The sequence below is a fragment of the Strix uralensis genome, chromosome Z (assembly GCF_047716275.1).
Source record: "Strix uralensis isolate ZFMK-TIS-50842 chromosome Z, bStrUra1, whole genome shotgun sequence".
Lineage (NCBI taxonomy): Eukaryota > Metazoa > Chordata > Aves > Strigiformes > Strigidae > Strix > Strix uralensis.
The window spans coordinates 21,784,231-21,808,310 of NC_134012.1; positions in this window are offsets into that span (position 1 = coordinate 21,784,231).

Consider the following 24,080-nt stretch of genomic DNA (forward strand, 5'->3'; position numbering starts at 1 on the left):
CGCTATCAAGATACTACAAAACATGTTCAATTTCAGCAACTATTATGGTTGTTGAAGATGTGAGAGACTGATAGAAGGCAGCTTGACTTTGACGAAGCTAAACTTCCCCTGTAGGGCTTATATTAGCTGAAAAAACATAACAGTGAATTCAGGGAAGCTCTGTGCACAGTACATATACAATATGCATTTCACTAACTTTTTTTCTCAACAAATTAAAATGATATATGAAATATTTGCTGTAAAATAATTTGAGACTCCAGGTTTTTCATATGCTATGCAAAATTCAGAGTTAACTCATTTATGTAGCAAATATCACTAAGGTTTATATGAATTTCCTTTAAAAACGAATTGTGTTGTAGGGGAAAGCTAGTTCTTTTTCAATGGCAGACTTTCCTATTGCTAAGGTGCACATGCAAAATGGGCACTTTGGGGCACTTTTCCTGCAGATTCATAGAAAGGAAAGTAGGAATCCAGCTAGGAGGGAAAATGAAATGGGGAAGTGTGCTTATGAAGACATTCCTGCAAAATTCTTGTGACAAGAATTTGCTTCTTGCACAATCACAATTCCAATTTTTTTTTTACAGAAACCACTCAATTCCTGTGATAAATGAGAGTCTGGAAAATTTTATCTTGTCACTCTGGGTTAATCAGTGCAAACATTGATCTAAATACAACACTTCAGTGTTACTGAGCTACCTGAAACAAGACAGAGAATCATCTGTGGGATAGCAGGGATCTCAAGGGTTTCAGGATGTCTCTTTCATCTTGTTACTGTAAGACATAATATAGATACCTACTTTGCTATCTCCAAACCCCATTAACAAATTCATCCCAGTAAGAGAAGGATGCTTTTCAATGTCATTTTAGTAAATTATATTAAGAATCTTTGATAGTAAATGAAGGGGGTATCAACTATCAGTGTCTTGACTGCTTTTATAAAGAATAAAAGAAGCATCTGTGCGTGATATTATGTGAGATATCAAAGGGGACTGTTCCCAACCAGTAGAGGATCATAGGAAAAACATGAAATAGGGAAATGGCAGCTTCTATTTCTTAAACTACAACAGAGAGCTACTTTCAAATGACACCTAGGACTGCTTAATGCATCCCAGTCTTTCACTGAAATACATCAGTGAAATGTGCCATAATATGCATGGGGACTTGTTTGTTTGTTTACCTTCTAACTTCATTCATTTTACCTGCTTGGAGGAATCAAGAGCTGGAATCTGGGAAAGCAGATGCCTTGAAATATGATTAAATCAGTAGCTTCCTGAGAATGAACTCAATAACTTAGCTTGCTGCTACTTGGCAATTAAGAAAAATGTGGCCATGGCATTATTTTGAAAAACTCAGTCAGTATCAAATACCATTTACCTTGCCTTCAGATTAGAGAAATGGATGCATTTGTTTCTTTTCTGCACTATTTTCCAGCTGAAAAACCCTCTCTTCTTAGCTGTCAGCAGTGTCACTTCCCCTTTTCCTTGTGACGGGTTTCTACTCCTTCTTATTTTGAAACAGAGGTGCTAATTAATCTTCCCACATTCAAGCACTGCAAACATATTTCAATTTCAAATGAGATAAGACCCACGCTTGAAACGCCCACACTTACAATTTTAGATAGCTTTGTACCACATATTGTAACTGGCCTGAATTTTCTTCATGACATTGACATTATCAACAATGAGCTTGTAAAGTTTTATATCTAATAGGCAGCCTCTACATAATAGCTCACCAACTCATATGGGAGTTAGAGAGTTGGAAATGTACAAGAAAGAGAAAATTAAGAAAAGCAATTAGTGTTAGCCTGCATACTGGGCTCCTGCTTTTCAATATTCACATACATTAGCCTATTCAGATGCACGCCACTCACTTCATTTTCCCAGATCTGCAGGACTGTCATACCTCATTCAATTATTTACTTAGTTATTTACTTAACTCATATTTAAGGCCAAGAGGCACAAACTGAAGTGCAGGAAATTCCACTGAAGAAGAAAATATTTTTTTACTGTGAAGTTGATTGAGCACTGAAGCATGTTGCCCAGAGAGGTTGTGTATTCTCCATCCTTGGAGAAATTCAGAACCCAACTGGACATTGTTCTGGGCAACCTTGATCATCCTCTGAGCAGCGGGTAGGACAAGATGATCTATAGAGGTGTCTGTGATGTGAATTATGTTATTTGCTGAGTGAGTTACAGGCTGACTTCAGGGTCTTGCTGGTATTTTTTTAAGCTTCTGAAGACTATAACCCTCTTTCCTTCAAGGGAGAATAAAATGTACTCCGTAGCATTCCTTATGTCATACATCATTCGTCATCACTTAGTTGTCATGAATATATCAGCAAGGTAATAACTCAGTGCAGGGTCCTAACCTGGACAGCTGAAGACTCCAGTTCTCCTGTAATTGAATTTCAACGTGTGATTTGCTTATTTTCACCTCTGCTCAGTATCCCTCTGTTTCTGTCTTCTCCTTTAAATTTCTCCTCTGACAACGTATTATTCGTGTTCATGTGGCACTGAGTATCTCAGGTGAGTTCAAGTCTCTGTGGTGATGGATACTGTGATAGTCCCTGAGTTTTCTATCCAGAAAACTAATTGCATCCCTTCTCTCATTAGGCTATCCTGTTACACCCAGGAGCTACAGTCTGTCTTGTGAATCACTGTTGATCAGGACTGAGTCTCAAAATCTAGCCCCAGATATAAACAGAATAAAAAAAAGGAACTGCTAGTGTTACAACACATATGGAGAAGTGAGGTAGAGAAAAAGAACATATTTCTGAAGAAAGCATGAGGCAAAATTAATCTCCAAAATCCCACACCAGGGCTGTCACTGCTGGGCAGGCTTTTCTCTTCTTTCTTTCCTTCACCAGAACTCTGGTCACTGCCTGTGCTGTTTCCATAGGGTGAGATATTCCCACTCAACACCTGAACCAGTGTACAGTGTATCAGTAAGTTCTTTGTTATTTTATGGGCTAAGCTGTGCTCTCAGTTACACTAGTGTAAATATAGATTAACTCATTAAATCAGTGTTATTGAAGTTAATGGGATTGCATCAAATTCACATCACAGTCAATCAGAAGAAAATTTAACATCATGAGTTTTTTAGTTTTAGCACAGTTTTAGCAGACTTCAGTATCACTTTCATTGCTGTGAAAAAAACACTTTACTAAAGGAATAGTAAGATTCATTACACAAAGCATTTTCAAATGTACCTTCACTTTTTTTTTTTTTTCATTCTGAAAATGGATCATCTTTCTCATGCTCTGTTTGCCATACTGGGCATGATAGCCATGGCTGGCAATATGCAAACACAAAGTGGTCATGCCATGATCTTCAAATTTAGTAGGATGCTGTTGCCCTTCACTAGACAGAAAGAGTTCAATCAGTGAATTATAACTGTGATAGCTCTTCAGGTCTATCAGAATGATACTATGGTCAGTGAGGTTAATTGGTGTTTGCTATTACAAACACTATGGCCTTTGACCCAAGTAACTTAGGATGTGTTTTTAAAGAATGCATTTTATAATCAGGTAAACTGAGGCATGCAGCGGTGAAAATTTAGAAGGCCATACAAAACAGCTAATAAAATGCAGACATTGTAAACAGCTAGAAAGCTCAGGACTAGTCACTGGAGCAGCAGGAGCAGTATTGCACTCATCTGCCTTTACCCCTATAAGTTACAAGGTTTGCTGCCTTTGTTAATTGTCACAGCTCTGTTTCTTTGCTTAAATGTCTTCCTGGGTGATTATCCACCTGAGCACCTGTCCCAAGAGCTCTCCCTCCAAGTCAGTAGGATTCCCAGCAGGATGGTCTGGGAAATGGAAAAGGCTGAAGGAAAACACTAAGGATCTAAAGGTATGCTGAATTTTGAGGGTCTTTTGTTTTGGTGTATAATTCGGGATGAGATTTCCTGAAGATTGGTTATGATTCTTAATTTAAAGTGTTTGTTTATTGCTACATAAGAAAACAATGAATGCTTCGCACACCATCTGCTTATATTTTCCCTAAAGGGCTTTGCATATTTTCAGAAAGAAATTATTCTAAATATCCTGCAGTTTTCTCTAAAATGTTTCATAATTTCACAGTGTCCCTGTTAATGAAGTACAGTATGTGCTCTTGTAACATGCCAAAATGATTCTAAATTGCTGACAGAATCCTCCAATGTTGTGAAAACATAGCAAGAGTTTCTAAAAAGGAGGGGTCTTTTCTGTCTTGGTCAAGAGGTCCAAAGACTGTAAAAGTTTTTCTTATTGTACTGTTATAGAAAGTAAGACATGAGAAAGTCACATAGGAATAGTGATTCAGACTCTACTATGAGTAGGAAATGCAGAGGAAATGATCTGATATTTCAGTTTTAACAGCCTACATTGTCAAATGATTGCCAGCTTCTAAATGTCTTCTCCTGGCAGTCTTTAGGTAGCCTTAGGAAGTTTCTTCTTTAGGTTTATACCTAAATGACATGCAGTCTTTTTTATACTGTTTTTAAACATCTCCTCTTCATCACTGCATACCCAAATCCTTCCTGATGTTAGCACAGCTCTCCACACAAAACACAATTGCTCATCTCAAGATGTAGTAAAAGGCCAAACAGGTGAGTAACAAAGGGTGTGGAGTGCCAGATGTAAATTGCAGCTGGATGAACCAGTAGAAGAGAGCAGAAGGCCCCTGTTAATCTGAGTAGTTTTAAAGATGTGTTTAATTTTAAACATGTGACTTGTATGACATTTCTGGGCTATTCAGATGACATAGTAAATGTTTTACAGGACTGGGGTTATATCTTCAGAAGGCCTGATTAAGACAAATCTCTTGCAGAAGGGCTCATTGATGTACTTGTCCATATACATCACAGTATAGACTATAGGTATAACAAGGACAGTAGGAACAATCATACCTTTTTCATTTTTTTATTTAGTTTTGTTTGTGAAAAACAGAATATGAGGTTTCTTTGCACTTGAGACACCCCAAATCTCCAAAGCACAATTGCATGCATTTGTTAAAAGGGATGCCAACAGCAACCCTGGAAACCTGGAAAACCAAGGTCCAGGTGCAAAGTGAAGGACAGATAAAATAACCACTGCCCACCTCTAATTATGGATCATCTTGACCCTGAGTCCTTCACCATCTCATGCTCCCTTTGGAAATGATGAGGGGCCACAAAGAGTGCTAGATTTGAGTTATTTTGACCCTTGCTACAGGGCCCTCCTAAAGTAACAAGATTTCCTATATTTTCCCAGTATTCTCCTATTTATTTGCTTTCACTACCAGGCATGCCATGTCCTGTATAATTCATCCTTGTAGTATACATACTAAAAAACATTAATTTTCCAGAGTATATCCATAATGCCTGCATTAGGAGGCTAGTTTCCCTAAGCGATTCTTGGGTCTGTCGAGAGAGGTTTATTTAAGGGGATTCAGAGAACCTAGAGCAGGTTTGTGCCCTGGATCATTTTCTGGGGGAGCATTCTTCTTTGACTACATAAGGAACCACAAAGACAAGTCTTGAACACAAACACCTACTTAGGTGCCTAAAAACAGGTAGTGTGAGTGCCCCTATCAATTCCCAGTTAGCAACTTTTCATCACTAAGTTTCTCTGCATGGCTGGAAAATGGACTGTGGATTTTCAGAGGTCATGGGATCCTGACTGGAAAGACAAATTCCCATTGCACCTTTAGGGAGCACCTCTAAAAAGTCCCTAAAAGTTCACCTTGCCAGAAATGGGGGATGAAATTTACAAGGCAAGTATCTACAGTGGGGAGTGGGTTTGTTCCTTGGAAGCAGTGGGTAACTACACTTCTCCAGGAGTCCTATGAGAAAGAGACGGTTTCCTTTTCTGTGCAGCGCGCTGGAGGTGCTAGCTAGTCCTGGCTGTCTTCTCCATGAGTCTCCTATCAAGCTAACCCCACTCCAAGAGGTCCTAGATGTTTCTCTGTGGAGATTGTTGTTCTCTGAAGGTGGGAACAAAGACAAGTTTCTTTCTTACCTCTCCAGCCCCTGACATTGCTCATGACCCAGCCTGTAAGACCTAACTGCAGTTAATCTTGGGATGTTTCAGAGGTAACAGCTGTAGCTGCAGTGGGGAAATGACTAAAAAAACAGTAGGTTAACTAGTGAATTATCCCTCTGTAGCATGGTCTGAAAGCATATGTGGAAGAGAAAGTTCATTATTGATGCTGTCCTCTGACAACAATGTCAAGGGTGAGGCTTGAGCTGCTTTTCATAATGTATGTTTCTACAGCTGTCATTCTGCAAAGGCAGTGTGGGGAGAAAAGGAAGTAAAGTGACTGAAAATTGTGATGCTTGTTTTAAATTTTCCTAATCACAGTGAAGTGAAATGTGTTTAAGAGCTCTGTAATGCCTATATGCTCCATGTAGTACGCCTTCCATCAAGGTGCTAATTTCCTTGCCTGTGGTGACAAAAAATAAAAGCGACACTTTCTTAAACCCAGCTGTTAGGGTATCAAAGGAAACAAAATGAAAGGAAGAAATGAAGTGAATGCTGTGTGTAAAGGGAAAACACATAGCGTGATAATGAAATGAAAAATTACACCAGAAAATGGAAATTAGTACGTGAATGGAAATGGTGAGACAACAATTTTGAATCACTATCTAAAATTCCTGTAAAAATATGACTTACATGCATGTCAATCAATGTCAAGACCTGGTTTCCACTCTAACAGAATGATGATATACAGCTATACTGTTTTCAGATGGTTACAGTGTTTGCAGCCTGTCTTTGAAGAACTTATTTCTTGGTAAGATTCTTTTTAAACTATTGTTAGTGAGGAACAACTCTCTTTCCATCTAGCCTTATCCAACATGTACTCTGTTGTTACCATCAGTTTCACTCTCACCTAAAGCCTCTATAAAAGTCAGGGTTTGTTTATCCAGTATATGTGAGGGAACATCTCTGTTTTTTTCAGTTTTGATTGTGGTTTGAAATCTAAAAGAAGGCAGAAGAATTGTCATGTTTCTTTCCAAAGAATATTTCCACTAATTAAAATAAATATACTCCTGCTTCTTCTCCACAACTATTTACAAAGTCTTATCTCTCTCAGAGACAGTGTGATTCAGCAAGTGATTTTCTACGGTCCTGCAGAAGGGGAAGGTCCAGATCTTAAGAGGATGTAGTGAGAAGGACTGTGTGTTTAAAGGAGTCTAGAAGAAATGAGACTTCCTTGTCAGCAGAGGAAGGGCATCTCAGGGACTCCTTCTCTGAATCAGGTTACTCAAAGCCCTGTCCAACCTGGTCCTGAACACTTCCAGGGAAGGGACAGCCACAGCCCCTCTGGGCAACCTGTTCCAGCGTCTCAGCACCCTCACAGTAAAGAACTTCTTCCTTATACCTAATCTGAATCTACCTTCTTTCAATTTAAAACTGTTACCCCTCGTCCTATCCCTACCCTCCCTGATAAAGAGTCCCTCCCCATCTTTCCTGTAGCCCCCTTTAAGCACTGGAAGGACACTATAAGGTCTCCCTGGAACCTTCTCTTCTCCAGGCTCAACACCCCCAACTCTCTCAGCCTGTCCTCATGAGGGAGGTGCTTCAGCACCCTAGTCATTTTCATGGCCTCCTCTGGACCCACTCCAACAGGTCCATGTCTTTCTTATGTTGAGGACCCTAGAAGTGGATGCAGTACTGCAGGTGGGGTGTCACAAGAGAGGAGTAGAGGGAGAGGATCACCTCCCACAACCTACTGGTCATGTTTCTCTTGATGCAGCCCAGGACGTGGTTGGCTTTCTGGGTTGCAAGCTCACATTACTGGCTCCATAGTCAGTTTTTCATCCACCAGTAATAATAAAATATAAAGGAAATACAGAATTTTAATTCCCATACAAGTTAAAGGCTTCGGGCTTCCTCTTAGAAACACAATTTAAACTGAAATGTCATAGGCTAGTGGCTTTCCTGCTTATCAAAGATCGCTCCTTAATTAAAATAAGAGTTCTCATTTTTATACCATAGCGACTTTAGCTCCCATTTCTTGAGAAATATTATTTGATAGAGTGAATAGAATTAAAACTTTTCCATATTATGATCCAGAATATCAGTCTCTTGAAATAGTGAGCAGATAGATACATGAGTAATCTGATCACTGTCAGGGGGACTGAATGTACTGGGGGTAGGCAAAAGTAAGAAGATTATCTCATCTTTATATTTCTCATTGCTATTGTTATTGAGGCCACATCTTACAGTGCTTAGTCTAAAATACCACCAAAGATCATTGGATTATATTTGTCATGATCAAAGGCTAAGAAGGCTCCACAATTTGGCCCATTTTAATTTTATTTTCATTTAAATAGCTCCTCAGAGCTCCATGCTATCCTTCCCTAAAACTCATTCTTTCACAAAACAAAAATACATTGTGCTGGCTCCAAAGAGCCAACAGTCTAAGACCTGCTAACACTCACTGAATGCTTAACTTGCAGCACATCAACAATCCCACAAATTTTCATTGGATTATCTTCTGTACCTTCACAAATCTTACCCTTTATGTGGGAAGGTGAGAATAATATTGTGCAGCAACTTAACTCCGAGGGTGGTGTCTGAGCAGAAAGATTTGGGTGATTTCCATAGGTTTGCTTGCTGCTCTTGGTTTTCTTTCAATTATCACTCTACTAAGAAACAAATAGAAAAAAAAGGGTCAAACTCTGCATTGAAGAAAAGGTTTGTCTCTTTCTTAAGATAGCTTCTTGTTTCACTTGAAGTTGGAAAAAGCACACAAGGCACCAGAAATATTTAGATTTTAAGCTGCAACATGTGGGAGATGTGTTTGAGTCTGGCAAAGAAGAGAAAGGAAGTTGATGGAGAAGTGATAGTTCAGGAAAAGGTGCAATATTGTAACTCAGAGCATTCCTGGAACACTGTAAGAGAGATAACGTGATCATTATCAGTTTTTTCTTTTTCTTTTTTTTTTTTTTTAATACTTGCTACTTTTAGGAATAGTTTACTGCTATGGACTTCTGTGGATGTATACAAAGAGACAAACCCTGAATTGTGTCTGTTTGAATGTTGAAGTCGGAGTAAGAGCTCAGGAAGAGTTTCCATTTTTCTCGGTTTCTTAAAGACCATAGCTGTGGTGGGAGTGAAGCATGAGTAGTACTCACAGGCTGTATCTATGCTGTCCTGTAAGAGCATCCCTGCCTAAACATCCTCAAGGCAAGATTTTCTGACCACCCTCAATGTCTTTTGAGTGTATCACTTGGGGAAGCAACTCAGACTAAGAGGTTGCCTGGGTTTACATGACCCCCTTGCTACCCTTCAGGTGACGTGGATGTCCCAGAGGGAGAGCAGTCATCCCTGCTGATGTTGGTGTCTGCTAGCACGCGTCCCACCACAGCAACATGCCCACCTGCATGACAACACTGTGCTGTACATCACTCTTCTTCAGATACCCCCTGGGACATGGAAATCTGTGCTGCTTCACCAGGAGCATCACATCTGCCAGGAGTGATGACTCCTCTGAATAGTGCTTGTCTTGCTCATCCCAGGGCACCTTCCTCCCTCCTTGGGTCTAAGCTGTGTTTGTCCTGATGGACTGGATCAGCCCTGATGTAGTCCAGAACTGATCCTGCTTGCCTCTGCCCCCACTCTGAGGAAGCTGGATGAATTTTGGACTGAGGGTTGCCAGGCAACACAGATTTACCTAGCAACTACTTGCCTGCAATGCAAGTGGGCAGCATAGCATGCCTTGCTGCCAGGATCACATGGATGTGGACATCTGCTGTTATGTCACACCTTTGTAGGTCCTGCACACCTACTCTGCTACTCTTACCTCCCAGCCAGCTCATCCTGGCCTGCTGTCTCATTTCTGAGTGACCATTACCTCTGTCCCACACCCTTTCCCATAGACACAGAGAAAAGCCAAGAGAGAAGGTCAGTTACCTGTTTACAGGACATCTCCCCAGGCAGTACAGGTCCCACCACACCTGGCCCATGCGTCTCCCTTTTCCCTCCGCTCATTTGTTCCCTGCATTGTAGTCCCATGTGCTGCAGAGTAAAGAGCACATACAGCTCCATGTTAGTGGAACAGAGCTGCTGCCTTGGATACAATGCTGGCCAGATCAGGTGTCTGAGTACATATCAAAAACATTATCCAGAGCAGCCCAGGATGTTCTCTGTTCACACCATACAGGGGGGAATAGCCTTAAATTCGTCTTTGTGTTTTCAGTTGTCTCACAGTCCCTTCCAATTCCCACAGGCATTGCCCACCACCACTTGCTCACCTTTCATGTGGACATTTCTCCAGACAATACAGCTTTCCTGGGAGAATCAGACAGTAAGTCTGGTGACTCCATCAGAACAGACCTGCTGGGCAGGAGCGCTGAAAACAACAGATGGGAGGACTCAATGCTTCTCATAACAGCAAACAAAGCTGTGTGAGGAACTAATGTGTTTACACAAAGCTGATCGTGTCTCTCCCAGATCCTTTTCCCTCCCGAAAACTACAAATGGGATATACCCCCAGGGCTGATGAGAGCCAGGACTGGTCTCTGCAGCCAGGAACTCAGAATTCCTGTTCGCTGGGTTGCCACAGTGGAAAAAGGAAGAGGCTCTGCATAAGCTGTGGTATGAATAATGGAAATTATTGCTATTTTTAGTGCTCATGTCACTATTTATTGCTGAAAGTGTGACATTTAATTTTAGAATCTGTCTTGCGAATGTGCCTTGTCTTCTAGGATGACACTAGTACTTGTTGTCTATGAAGGGTTGCAGCTTGATCAAATAAGAACATACAAAATAATACTTGATGTAATTTTGGATCATACCTTTTAAACAAAATCTTTTAAAAGTGCTGTTCTTCAAGGACTGCCTGTGAAACAATTTGATTTGCCCATGGTCTCAGTGGTGGGAAGAAAAGATCTTTTGTGCTGGAGTCTTGTTAGAAGTAAGGTGGAGCACTTAGACAGTCTTTTGTCTTCTGACTTGGAGGGAGGAATCTTAGTTCCCAAATTTACCCCACCTGATAGTTTTTTCCTGTGACACACCGCTGTTGATGAGTGCTTGTGATTCTGCAGCAGACCTTTACGATTTCTCCAGGGAGAAATATATCAGTGTCATGTATGGGTGTCTGGGCCCAACATCATGTGCTAACAAGAGGGTGGTTACCAGAGCCATGTCCTGAACTTGGAGACTTAGAGAGAGATCCAGGTATAGTCTCTTGCTCCATGTTGGCTTTTAGGTAGGATGAGGTCAACAGACCTCCAGTGTGTGTGCTGGTAGGCAGAAGGGAAGACTGCTCTTTCAGAGTCATTGGAAAAGCCTGCAAGTGTGTCTCATCCCATCTTAGCTTTTCTTGACTCTGTCTGCTGCTTTTTGTGCACAGTCAGGGTGGTGTCTCTTCAGTAGGATGATGTGGTGGTGCTGCAGCACATGCTATTGCATATCAGGAGAAGACAAATGGCAGTAGGTGTTGTCACAGTCTTTGGAAATGATAATGCTCCCAGGAGTGCCACAACCTGTGTCATGGACATGGACATGGATGTTTCTGAGGCAAATGGGTGTTTTCCTTAACACCTTGGAGAATGGACACATGCAGGCATGTCTCGTGCCAGGCAGTGGGTTACGAGGGACATGAATCTTCTGAATTCCCCAGGAGCCTGCTGGTGTAATAGCCAGTCTCTGCTCAGTAGAGCCACAGGGCAGCCGAGTCACCACAATGACTCATAGGAACAATTATGCTATGACTTTATTAACTGACCACTTTAGTAAGTGAATGGAGACAATCTGGCAACAATCAACTGATAACCGTCTGGGGAATGAATAAAGGCAGTTTGGCAATGAGACTCGTCAATGATCAACTGATCGTAATTCAACTCCTACAAAACTTACACACATGAACAAATATAAGAGAGAGAGAGAAGAAAGAGAAAAAGAGAGGAGGAGGGGATAGAAAAAGGGAAATCTCCATCAGATGCCGCATTGTTGCAGACTAGCCAACGTGGTCTGTAAGTGGTGGGTCGACAAAGGGTATTGCATTTATATAGTCTTTTTAATGCATGTGCAGAAGGTTGTTCCAGAAGGTTCTCATTTTCTCTGGCTTGTACCTGCACAGTTAGGTAAGTTCTGTCTCTGGGCAACAACAGAAGGGAGGCTGGGAGAAACGGCCCACCTCCACAAAACTCATTCTGCTTCTCCCCCACAGGTGTCCCACTCAAGTTGTTTGAGACATCCTCTTTAGGAACAGTTTCTTGTTTATGAACAGCTTGTGACAAGGCATTCTCCTACTGTGTTCCTCAGGAGTCATCTAATAGGAGATGTGGCCACCGAGCAGCACTGCATTTCTCTGGGTTATTTCACTTTTTGCACGGAGAGATGCAAGTCTCCTCATACATAATTTGTGCCAATGTCAAACTGATAAAACAGGTCAATGGGTTATCTAAGCAAAACACACTCATGTGTAACTCTGACACATAGCTTGATCCACTCATCAGAGACAGTGCACAACAGGAAAAATGTTGATGAACATGGATGAATAACTACAAGTCACATACTTACCACTTCCCTGACATCAGAGAAGCTCATTGTAAACCCACACAGAGAATTACTGTTTGGTTCAGAGCAACAGCCAATTTAAGCTAATTTGTCATTTGTGACAACTGATTTATAAGAAATGGCACGTGTGCTTCAGAGAAGAATTAAGGCCCCACTATGTGTCCATGAAGAAAGCCATTTCTTCTAACAAACAGAAAATAGTGACCCTGTTCATGTGCAAGCAGAAGAAAGAAGAAGGCCTCTAACGCCCAGGTAGGTGGGAATTTACACTCAGTGAGCCTTCTTACTTTGATTATTGGACTTGTATGTTTTTCATGTGACCATGAAAGTATGGAGCTGAAAAGAGAAGAGCTCATGTAATCTGTACAGTGCTTTAGGCAAGGATTAAATATAACTAGATCATCCAAGACACATATTCATCTAGTTTCTACATAAAAAAGTGTCAGTTAGATAGCCTGAAACACTCATAGGTAAATAGTTTGGTACTTCATTGTTCAGTATAAAGTTCTGGGGTTTTTTTCCAACTAAATATTTCTCTAATGGTTTTGCATCTTAACCTTTCCTCTATAAGCATGGAGAGGAACTCAAACTTTTGAAATGTTTGGCAACTCTTATAATATCTCATTTTCAATTATTTTATTCCATATAAAGAAATCTTTTCACTGTTTACTTACGGATCACATTTTCTAAACCTCTTCACTTTTTATTGTGCTCTTCTTAACTTTATCTAGTTTTCCTAGAACTGCCTTAAAGCTCAGTGCCAAAGGTGGAGTGCATACTCTAGCTGATGCATTACCAGGGCTGAGTAAATCAGAAAAATTAGCTCTTGTGTTACTTTTGATAAGGTGCTGGACAGTGACTTATATCATTTTTGTTCATAATTGCCTTATACTCCTTGCAGAAGTCTTGTTCAGGTAGGGACTATGTGGAAAAGAGTGAGAGATTGCTACTGCCCTTAGAGAGCAGTTGAATCTGGGAAAACCTTCCTGAGATTCCAGAGTGGAGGGAGCATGGTTGCAGTTTGGAAATGGCAGCTCCTGAGGCATGACAAGAGTGTTGAGAGGAGCAAGAGAAGACCACCAGGCCTCAGAAGGTATATAAAGAGAGACTGATTTAGCTAGGAACAACACAACAAGAATTTAATCCATGGTGGGGGTGTGGGAAGTTGGGTTTAAACTGTTTCTTTTTCTGAGCCGTCTAATCTAGTCTAATCTAATCACTTTTAGTTTTTCCTTCATCCAAAAAGCTAAATATTCTAGTCATTGCAAGAAATTGTGACTCTTTGGAGTGTAAAAGGCTAAGGACATTTTGGAGAAGCTTACTAAAACAAGAAGGTTCAAACTTGTCATTTATCTGGGGTTCAATCGCATCATACTACATCAAGGTTTATCTTTCTTGCAACAGTAACTGACTACTACCTTAATTTCAGCTTGATATCTATCTAAGATAATGTAAACTTTTTGGTCATGTCTTCTGTCTATATTATTTTTTCTCATTTTCATGTCTGCATCTGATTTATGAAAGCATGGAATGGTGTCTCAAGATTCAATAAACTCTATTTCATTGGTGTTTCCTCTCAGATTGACCATGCTCTATGCATATACAAGTCAAATATTTATTCCAGTGGCTCTTCATGTAATGAATTTAGGCTAGTCTGTACACTCTAATCTCTGTTTCCCTTCTCTTACATACTCATTATGTTTGATTTTTTTTCCATGAGGAAGATAATCATTAATACTTAAGGAATTACTTCCGCTGCCTCTCAGTGTTCTAAGGTCAACTTTATCAGGCTCTAATAACTGAAGCAACCTAATTTAACTTAATATTTTTTAATGATTTTCCCCTCTTTTCTGGCTCAGGTTCCTACTCCACACTATCAACATTAATTAATACTAAAAAAATCTGATCATACTTAATCTGTTTGTTACAACAAGCAAAAAAGGCATTGAACATTTAAGATTTCTCTGTGTGGTGCATTATTTATTCACTTTGTTAGTTACTCAATGAACCATCATCTTTCTCTAATTGTAGTCCATACTACAACATTGTTTCACTCTACACCACCCAGACACATGCAGCACATCTCACATTTTCTGGACTGCAGAAAACATTTATTTTATTGACATGTAATGCAAAAATCATGTCCCATTGATTAAAAGCATGCCAATTCGAGAGTTAGTCCACTATTCAAACCCTATGATATATCTCATTGAGGCTCTGCAGTGCTGACCATGCCACAGTTTTGACTGTATGTTACTTGTAGCTCTTCTGTTTCCTCCCTAGTTCTAGAGAGTGCCTATACAGAGGTTTCAAAAACTTGCCTACTGCTTCTCTTTTGCTTGCTTTATGACCCTGTTGTAACTTTCCAGTAAGCTCTTAAAAGCATTAATCTTTTCACCTGCACGCATTTCTCTCCCTCATATACACACACACTCACACTTTTGATCTATTGAACATTTTATTGCTTGGTGGTGGGAATAAGAGGCTGTGCAGTTACCTAGCTCAAGTTCAATTAGTTCACTTTCTAGTTAACCAGTTTAACTGAAAGACAAGCCAGTAGGACCTGAGGAGGCTCACATTTGACATTATGGGTCTTCAGAGAAGAACATATTATTCTCCCTCTGTTACTAGGTTGGATGACAGTAGCTTAGTAACTTGAAAGATATAAGGAAGAAAAACTTTATCACTTAAGAGCACTGTAGCCTTAAAGCTCCATTGCACACATTTACAATAAATTATACATTTCCCATTGACATCTGCTTATTAATTAATTCAGTTAGTTTAAATTCTGTCTAATTATGCTTGCTTTTTTTTTTTCCTTTTAATTTATGAAATCTGACAGGCAACAAGATGCAATAGGGTAAGTGTTTGGGCAGGGAATCTGGGAAGAAGTTGTCTTTTGAGGGGATATGGAAGAGACAACATGAGGAAGGAAACTTACAAAAGACAAATGCACTGCTAATTTATTTAGTGTTACAGAAGTGTGTCAGCATAGCATGAACAGTCGTGGATGAATGAGGTACATGAATCATATATTTAAAAGCATGTTTATGAAGTTCTAGAGTGAAATATTGCACAACTTTTTTTTTCTTTCCCTGACTGCTTAATTGCTCTCCCTTGACTTTGTTGACAGAGCTGACAGCTGAAGTATCTTTTATTCTGGGCTAACAGGCACTTCAGTCTTCCTTTAACTTTGCATATCTTTAAGGAACCACAGACAGACATGCAAGACGAAATGGAATATGCTACCTTCGCACTGACTAATTTTCTGTAGAAAAACTTTTTTCTAGTCAATCTTTTATATGAGGCAAGATCTCAGCAGTGTAAAGTTCAAGCAGTAAATATTTTGCCAGAGAAAGCTCATCTTCTTTTGTGTTTTCCTCAAACTCATGAACTGACTTACTCAGAGAGTCACTGCAAGCCTCCTCTTTTGAGCACAATATCCTTCTTCAGCAAAGACGGGTTGAATAGACTGAGCAGCTCAGATATGAGTCTTGTCTTACATGCCTGTTCATGAATATATTTCCAGTCCCAGAGTATGCTGGACTGCATGCTTCTCAAAGTCATATACTTCAGCTCACTCTAACAGATTAGGTCTTGTTCCATTCATTGATTGTTGTTTTGAAGAAATCATGAGGAACTGTGAAATCAGAAACCGAAGCTGTTAAATGGGAAATACTAGAGACAAACTCCCAAAAGAAATGTCCATATCCAGATACCATTCAACAGTTAAGAAATGCCACTGCTGAGCTGACATGCAAATTCAACGAAAAGCCTTATGTGCATTCTGCGGGGAAGTAAAAAAAGATTAATTCTCACTTCTAACAAGATCTACCCGCTTCTTCGAAAAAGATAGTTTTCTTCTGTAAATGTTTGAAAGGAAACCCTGTTAAGTTTGTAGGTCAGTTCTTTAATTTTCTTAAAGTCTGTACGTTCCTGCAGTATCAAATCACTGTTAGCCTCAAATGTAAGTTACCATTGGTAATTCATGGGCATTTTTCAAAACAAAATTCATTTCAGGTATTGTATCTTTGAGTTTATAATGACCTGTAGCTTTTTGTGAGTAACATCTGTGTATTTCTTTTACTGATTGGCTCTCACTAAGAGCACCTTTCTTCTTTTCTTCCTTGTTTTTTGCTTGGAAGGGTAATATGAAACAGCTGGGTAACAGGAAAAAATTGCTGGAGACAATTTCTTAAGAAACAGAGTCTGTGTGCTACCAGACTCTCTGACTGTAACCTTTTGTTTTCTGTATCCATGATTAAATGGGTATTCTTATGCTATGAGTATGCATGTAACCATATTCACAGGGACTCAGAGGTGATGCAGAGAGAGACCTGTAAACCTTCAAAACCTTGTGTGTGTAGTTGGTAGACCAACAAGGACACTCCTACACAAGTTTAACCAAAACAGCATACAAAAAGGACCTGTAGGGACTTTCAACTGAGAAAAAGGCTGTCTATTTCTTCCTATGCATGGGCAGGGAAGTGCCCAGGCTCTGACCACACCAAGAACTGTCTGAAAGATGAAGCTAGCACTGCTGGCAAGGACTACACCAATCAGAAAAGGGTCAGTGGTCCAAAAACTTTGCTCACTACCTGTGTGCTGCAGGAGGAGACAAGCAGAAAGGGTCTCTAGCTTTACTCAGTAGGAGGCACATATGGACCTGGCAGTCCTGAGCCACCTGGAAAGCAGGGTGAGGGGTTAGGGTCTTGGGGCTAGTGTTCCTTAGCAAAATAGGGCAGCCTGAAAAACGGGAAAAAACTTGTGCTGAGGGGTCAATACAGCTGCTCTGTATTACTTATTTTTAGTGTTCTACTGCTTTGAATTGGAAAAACAAATCTGTGAGTTGTAACATTTCTGTTCATTGACTGATGATGATCAAAATTTTCACAGGGTCCAGAAGCCTGGTAAGTACCCTACCTTCAAACACTATCCAGAGCTTTTTGCTGTATAACTCTGGGCTTAATTTTTTATGGGAATTGCCCTTTATAGACAAGAAAACAATTCCTCCTCCGTTCCTCTAAAAGTGTAAACTTTTATATGATCAAATAAGCACTGATAACAAGAACGACACATTATAGAATTTTTTAATGCTTTCATTAATATTATTAATTAATTTATGCTACTGTGACTGCTTAACTTAGGAGGAAGCATTGCCAATTAAGAATAATTGGGAACCAGAGTGCTAGATGTGTTTTGTTTATATATATATAGCATTGAGTGATAAGGAGAGCAACCACACACACCAACATATTTTTGTTCATGTCTCTCCCTGTTACATTCTAGCACTAAAATAAGTTTTAAATAGATTATTAGTAACTGATATTTATTCCAGACCATGAAACAGGAAAGAAATTAAGTTCAAAGAGATGCTAATTAAGTCAAAAGTGCACAGACTACCTGGAGTGACATGAGTTCAAAGTCATTTGTACCAGGTTCTTTTCCTTGGTCAGAGCTATAATCAGTTGATTTTAGCACAGATTTATACCCAAAACAGTTAATGCTTTGATCCCACAATATTTGAAAGATCAAAGTTTCATATGTATCACTGTACTTAAGCAGGATCTAACATAATGCGTATGCTATAGTTTCCTCCAAAAACCTATGGCACCTAACCCACTTCAGCTGCTAGGTTCAAATAATGGAAAAATTCCCTTTGACTGGACACTTTTCTTAAAAAGTATTGAAGAGAAACTGGTCAAAGAATATGTCTTTCCAGTAGTTTTATGACTGCATCAGTTTCTCATAAAAATCCCTTTCCTTGTGTTTCATTTCTTTAACTTCAAAGGTTCATGTAGAAAGTGTCAGCCCATTCTCATTCACTCTCTAACTTTATTTCAAACATTGGCTGTTACGTTGTGCAGAATGCACATTGGTTTTGTCTTAATTTTAATATAAGCTTGATCCATGTATCAGCTGGGACTGAAAACATGTCATTTCCAGTCTTGCAGCAAGCTTTTAATCACAGCTCAGTCTTCAGCTATGAGAAGAAGGAGTGAAAGAAGTTCTATAGACTTCTTTTGTTTAACCCTATTTTCCATTTCTGAAATATTTCTGCAACTCTTACCTCTGATCAGATTAAAATAATAAAATTAAAATAGAAGGCATTTTTAGTCTTTCTAGCTGGTTCAGAGAGTATATTTTTTATAACACTTGCTCACCCACATGAATAAGGCTTAAACTGAAAGTGTGAGTCTGGGAAGCACAACTGGAAACCGCAAAGAAATTTTGCTAATCTACCTGAGCCAGGTAACAGTAGCAGGAAGGAATGTGAACTTCAAAGCTAGGCGTACAAGCCTGGGGCACCTGGGAACGTGCTCTGGTTGCCAACCTACGATAAAGTCAGTCCTGTTTGCTTTTAGCTATTATTCTTAGCTAAGTGAAATACTTTAAACTTTCTTAGGCTGGCAATCCAGTCTCCAGACACAACGTGAGCAATACCCTGTGTGAGCTGACCTATATATCCAAGTGCCCACGTATAGATCTCATGACAGGATCAGAGACACTGCTTACAGAAAGATTGCTTTATGGGCTCTGAGTAAATCTTTCCTTACATAAATGACCATGAGCTCTGCTGTACATTTCCACTGAAATTCCCTTCTATATAAGTCAGAGCTATTTTTTAAAACTCTTTTCAAGGTCCAAAATAAGCTTTTAACAAAGCAACTAGATGTCCATTGATCTTCAGGATAACTTTGGCCAAAAAAGTCATGTGAAACATGTTTAGGGGAGAAAAAAATTCTGCGGTACAACGCTTGGTCCAATTCATACTGCTGCCAGTGTGTTTGGATGAAATCTGTGCATTTATCCAAGGCTTTTTGTGCATCTAAATATCCAACTTTTTAAAATCTACTTACATTAAACATACCACTTATAAGTTCGTTTGTGAACAAAAATTAGTCCTAGTGTGAATTTAATAGATCTGTTGAAAGCTATGAGAACCAGGAAATCGAGAGCATCTACAACCAAAGTACTGAGTCTGTAACATATTTATCGCAGAAGAGAAGATAATCTCACAGTACTTTTCAGAAGGTTTAAATTTAATTTCCTTGTAATCATGGTGCAGAAGAGAGAGGACTGGGTGTAGCATCAGCACCTTCTTTGTCATTCCTCAGCCCAGCAGCTCAAGTTCAAAATCCACAAAGGTCAATGGGGACCTTCTGGTTGCTACAAAAAGTCTTTGGGTGGAAGTGTTAGTGCATGAGAAAGGCATGCATTAGGATAATAACCCTCCCTCCCTGGTTTAAAACAGAATTCACGAGATGTTATATAAAACTATATGTTTATGTAGAAGCTTTATGTTGTCTTCTGCAATAAGCATTATTGGTTGGATTAACACTGATAATTAAGAGGAACTATTAGAAACAGGAATGGAGATGACTGTAAGAGTGATGAGCACAAGGGCTGTTGGGGGAAGAGCAGGGATTTACAGTTGTCTGACTTGAGCGATCTTTTTCTTTGGGACCAGGGCTAGAGTAAGGAGTGGGAGGTCACTCAGAGCTCAGCTCCCTTCCTTCTTAGCACCATGATGTGACACACTGTTGACCCCAGAGGGAGGAGGAGAATAAAGACCTTTAAAGGAAAGATTTTACTATAACCAACCACTTTTCTTGTTCTCACCCTTTTCCAAAAGTGCACATCGTTCATCCCTAATACATAATTATTTGCTGTGTCTTTCTTTACAGTTCTTACCATGAACATTATTCACATTAGCAGAAACAAGTCATGCTGGCTTGAAACCACACATATCCTCAACTTGTGAGGAGGTAGGCCTGTAATGGAAAGAGTTAAGGAAGAAATGAAGGTACCACCTGTCAGTGCTGACAAAGCAAGGATTGGATAAGAGCTTATTCTATGCACCAGGACAGACTGAGGAGTGCATACAATTTTCTTGACAGAAAATGCTGTTGCATCTGGCTGCTGCTGCTGTAAGCAGCTGTTTCAGTCACTAACCCAGCTGAAAAATCTTTCATATCTACTAGAGGAAGGAAGGTTGTACTCTGATTAAAGCAAGAAACAGTGTTCAACAGCAGGAAAGCAGGGTTCAACAGACTCCCTTGGTCAGCAATATTGGGCAAATCCAGTGTGAAGTTCCAGCTAAACTAGGACACACGGGGACAAGTACAAGAACTGCAGGGTGAGAGGGGACATCTGTAAAGGGAGACTGTATTCCCATGTTGGGTGGAAATTACACACCCAGTGATGAACTAGCTTTTGTTATTCCTTTCTTGTTTTTTTCTGACTTTAATCTCACTACCTTTCCCCATGTTATCCTTCCTTCATACATGTCGATATCCACTGAAAGCTTTGACCTGCTACCTACAAACTATCAGACCTTTCCTTTCAGACAGTTCATGAACCACTCATCCCAAGGGACTGTTCTATATATTCAGCCAAAATCAATACTAAATTCCCATCAGCAAACTTGAGCCATCCCAGTACCTAAACAGAATTTCAGGGTAATCCAAGCAAAAACTGATTAGCCTAGTCTAACTAGAGCTAGTTAAAAACTTCCATTGAAATTGGGTTGCATATAAAATCTTTTTTTTTATTATAACGTTATCTGATGTTCTCTTTTTCTCGTCTTTTGTTTTAAAAATGGGCAAAACCAGAAGGTATGCAGTGCAAGATGTATGCATGGCAGCCTCCCAAGTCTGATAAAAATGTGTTTGACAACCAACTATCTTTTTGTTTGGGGGTTTTCACTGAAAACTGTAAATGTATCTGAAAACATAAACAAACATTATATGTTTTTTGCACTGAAGTTTCAGCTGGAAAGAAATGGAGCGAAAGCAAGACAGTGTTCCTTTGCTCAGCATGATTGCTACCTTACCCAGCTTGGGAAGCTGAGGGCTCCAGTCAGAGCTACACGAAGGTGGACTAGACAGGAAGTAACAGTTTATTACTGTCCTACAAAGCCTATGGAAAACTTAACACCCTGCAAAGTGGGAGTGCGCATCCACCACCGTTACCCTACTGACAGTGCTGTCAGCTTGCCCTGTGGCACGTCAGATTCCTGAAACTGAAATTCTCCCCCTCTCCCTCCCCTTGCTGGCTGAAAAGCAGGTTTCTGTGATGCTTCTACAACTCTGTATCAAAAACCTTGCCTCCGTTTCACTCACTTGTGCACAAGCCTCTCTTGCGGGATGTAGAGAAAAGCAAGTTTCAAGGAGAGATCCGCCTGCAGAGCTTTTTCCACATATGCTGCACACAGGTATTGGCTACTCTATCCTCTGTGTTCAAAACAAATCCCGACTGGGCCACACTGCAAAAAGCCTCAGCAGCTGACAGAGATATTTTAGTCTTACTCCTGCTGTGCTGCAAGACCTCTGCAAGCCCTTCTGAGAGCCCAGGGTGCAAACCTTTGCAGATACAGGCAGGCTGTGCCCGTGTGAGCCCAGCACCCTGGGGTCTGCTGCCCCTGGGACCACAGGAACAAGGCTTCCTACCTTCCCAGGCAGCAGGCTGGGGAAAGGATTTGCTCCCCTTCTCTCTTGCAAGCCCTCCCTGTGTGGACTGTCAGTCAAAATGAGCTAGCAAGGCTGTCCATATCTGCATTAATATTGGAGTAAGCATTAAGCTTTACAAAACAATAAAGTCTGGCTTGAGAGGTGCTAACTCCACCGATTTAATCTGAATCAGATTAAATATTCATTTCAATAAGATCTGAAAAGGCCCTTTTTTGAGGCTTCTTTAATTTCCAGAGCCAGCTATAGAGGGAAGAAACAAGGGGACAGAAGGGACTCTACTTTTGAATTTACCTTAATGGTGGTATTTGGCAAATAAAGAAATGTTTATTGTTTGAGTCCTTCTGGGTTTGTTTATTTATTTAGCACTGCCTTCCACTCCCACTGCAATTTTGGCAGAAAACCTGCAATGAATTCTAGGAGAAAGTGGAGGAGTATGTTATTTCAACTTTTTGCCTGATATATCTATCAAATTATTCATTTCTCAGGCTGCTAAATGTTATTTAAATTCATAGCTTTTCTAACCACAGACAAGATTTATACACTGAAGAGAATGAATGTTAAGGGTTAAATGGACAGTTTTGCACTTTAGTTGAATTATTAATTCACTCCAGTCAGTCTTTTAGTGATTTGTGTCTTTATCACTTTATTTTATAATCAGAGATACTTCATAATTGTGGACAATATTAATAATTTGCATGACAAGAAAAGAATTCAAGCGGAAGTGACCCACATACATAACAACCACAAAGCTGATGATGTGAAAAGAACAATACTGGCACTGAAATATTTTTGATAGGAAAAAAAAACAGGTTAAATTACATGAGTTTGTATATCTGCATTGTATGTTTAAATGCAAGTGCAATTTGGGTGTCAGATTTGCATAGGTTCTAAGAAAAATTCATAAATGTGCCTATCCATATAAATATATGTGTGTATGTTCATGCAGACTTAGGGTTATGTACATTAGAGATTTCAGTGCCCTGTGAAACATTAATTAATCATGTCCCTTCAAGTGCATCACCTGTGCTCTGCCCACTCGTCTGCCTTCACAAAGGCTGTCTCTAGTAGCCAAATCTCTAAGCAGCTTCTATCAGCTGCCAAGTTTTAAAAAATAGACATCAGTCTCCCAGCACAACACATCATTCTTTTGACTAATTTGAGAATCGCCTTCTGTGCTCCTGCTTAGCTTTACTCCCCTTTTCTTTCCTGCCCGCCTTTTCTTCTTTTCCTCCCCTCCTTCACAGCTGCCTGGGAAGGAGGCAATGAGCAATCATCACTCTTGGACAGCTAACAGATATAAGGTCTGATTCACTGGCAGTATTCCAAGTAGTGAGAAACAGGAATTTTATGTTATATAAATAAGTTTCATACTGGTGTTACACGGACATGTATTACATACATAAAAACTACTTGAAGATACTTTGAAAACTTTGAAATCTCTGACTTTCCATGACTTTTTTGCACTGGACTGAGGGTAAAGTACAATCCCTTAAAAGTGGAAGTGAAAAATAGCCTCATAAAACAACATTTTTACAAGTCCACCTCTAGGTGTCCAAAATACTATCAAAGCCATTTTCTATGTAACATTAGACACAGAAAAAAGAGAGTATAAAGTGATTATGCATTGCTCCTCTTCTCAAAACATTTTCTTTACTTCCTCCTCAGCAAAGCTCTGAAGCACATCCATCTCCTCCATACTCTGGTGTTCAAAGACCCTACAACCTTTAATGTACTTACCTGCAGCATGTACCCTGTAAGAGAAATTCCATCATCCCTCTATTAGAGGTGGGCAACTTAGATACAGAGAGTAACCTGGGCTGCCTGAAGCCACATAGGAAAACTGGAGTAATCCAGTCTTGAATACAGGGCTCCCAGTCCAAGTTGTTATCTCGGGGCATCTTTCATCGCTAAATTTTGAGATGACTTGCACACAGCTGCTCATGCATAAGGAAGTCATTGCACTGCAGGAGTCTTTTAGTCAGAAAATTCCAGCTGTGGTATTTTTTTTGGTGAGTTTTGTCACATTTGTTGACTCAAAATACAATTCTATTCCATTTGCCAAAGAACTTGAATACAATTAATTTTCATTGTAATTCTGAATGAAACCAAGTGTAAAAATA